This window comes from Tamandua tetradactyla, chromosome X, assembly GCF_023851605.1.
Source record: "Tamandua tetradactyla isolate mTamTet1 chromosome X, mTamTet1.pri, whole genome shotgun sequence".
NCBI lineage: Eukaryota > Metazoa > Chordata > Mammalia > Pilosa > Myrmecophagidae > Tamandua > Tamandua tetradactyla.
In genome coordinates, this window is record NC_135353.1 from 117338468 (window position 1) to 117340681 (window position 2214).

Here is a 2214-nt window from a genome sequence, read left to right on the forward strand (position 1 = left end):
GGTACCCTTTCTCCCACAGCCAGGATTCACAGGTCCAGGAATCAAAGCATGGAAGTGGGAGTGGCACCACTCATTATTACCCCTAGTGATCCACTAGGAAAATTTTTGTTTCCTGCCCCACAATCTTAACCTCTGCTGGTCTACGGGTCTTAGTTCCAAAAGGAGGAGTGCTTCTGCCAGGAGTTACAACAATGATTCCATGGACCTGGAAGTTAAGACCACCACCCAGTCACTTCAGGCTCCTTATACTTCTGAATCAACAAATAAATAAAAGAATTATTGTACTGGCTGTAGTTATTCATTGTGATTATCTAGGGAAAAAACTGCTACTACGCAATGGGAATAAAGAAGAGCTTGCCTGGATTACAGGAGATCCCTTAGGGCATCTCTTATTAAACGCATGCCCTATGACTAAAATCAATGGAAACCTGCAGCAACTCATTCCAGGCAGGACTTCTCATGAATCAGAAACTTCAGGAACGAAGGTTTGGGTCATCCTGTCAGGAAAAGAACCACAGTAGCTGAGGTGCTCGCTGAGGGAAAAGGGAATACGGAATGGGTAATGGAGAAAGGTAGTGAAACAAATCACAGGAACTGGGAAGAATATTCTGCACAAAAGCAAATGAACAGCTCAGGATCCCCAGAGAAGGAACAAAGGAAGTTTTCTCCTGGAGGTGAAACAATTGCACACAAAGAAACAATCTTAAAAGTTGTTCTACATGTCCAGGCCAAGAAAAAGTTTCAGAATACTCGAGATAGTCCGACCAGTTAAACACAGGCTACTCTAAAACGGGTCATACGTTGGACCAAACATCAAGGAAGAGCCTTAACACGTAGCCAATCTAAAATAAAACCCGAGGCAAGAGGGAGAGACTGACCTTCACAGTTTGCACATTGAAATAATCAGAGGCCTGGACACCATGAAAAATGTAAAGCCATTCTAAGAAACAGGAAGATCTGTTTCTGTCAAAGAAACAAATTAAAAATTTAGAGGCAAACAGGCTTTGGAACAACAAATCAAAGAAGTTCAAGTAAACCTCCTAAATCAATTCAAGAAAACGAAGGAAACTATAGATAGAAATAAATTCATGCTGAATAGAAAGTTAAACGATATTCAGAGGGAAATGTGTGACCATAAAGAATAATTCAGAGCGGTGCAATGGTGGCTCAGTGGTAGAATTCTCGCCTGCCGAGCTGGAAACCCGGGTTTGATTCCCGGAGCCTGCCCATGCAAAGAAACAAAAACAAATTTAAAAAAGAGAATAATTCAAAAGTTTTAAGAAACATAAACACAAATTATGGAGATGGATAGCACATGATGGAGATTAAAATACACTAGAAGCATATAATAGCAGATTTGAACAGGCAGAAGAAAGACCGGTGAACCAGAAGGCCGGACAACCAAAATAACACAGTCAGAAGAACAGAAAGAGAAAGTAGAAAAAATAGAGCAGTTTCAAAAAGACTTGAGTGACAGCATGAAGTGTACCAACATATGTGTCATGGGATTCCCAGAAGGAGAAGAGAATGGAAAAGGGGAAGAAAGAAAATTTGAGTAAATAATGGCTCCAAATTTACCACCTCTTATGAAAGACATAATCTGCATGTCCAAGAAGCACAATGTACTCAAAACAGTCTAGACCATAACAGACCTACTCTGAGACACATACTAATCAAAATGTCAAATTCCAAAGATAAAGAGAGAATTCTGAAAGCAGCAAGAGAAAAGCGATTCATCACAATCAAGGGATCCTCAATAAGAGGATGTACCTAATTCTCATCAGAAACAATGGAAGTGAGAAGGTAATGGCATGATATAGTAAAGATAAAGAAAGAGAAAAACTGACAACCAACAGTTCTTTATCCAGCAAAGCTGTCCTTCAAAAATGAGAGATAGTTTAAGACATTCACAGATAAACAGAAACTGAAAGAGTTCAGTAGAAAAGAACTGCCTGAACTGTCTAAAGAGTTGAAAAAGTGATCTGACTTTGAGTAGAGATATGGATGAAGCTGATCTGGATAGGACTAAGGTAAACCAGAATACTGGGTAAAGGATGATATTGTCCATATTTTAAATCTTCATCTTCTGTGTGAGACCAAAGAGTGAGATGTTTATTTGGTGCAAAATTTATATTTTGGGTAGTGCACTTCCTAATTTAACTTGTATGGTCAGTTTAGTTGAACACCATAAGTACATGGAATCTTGAATAGGGT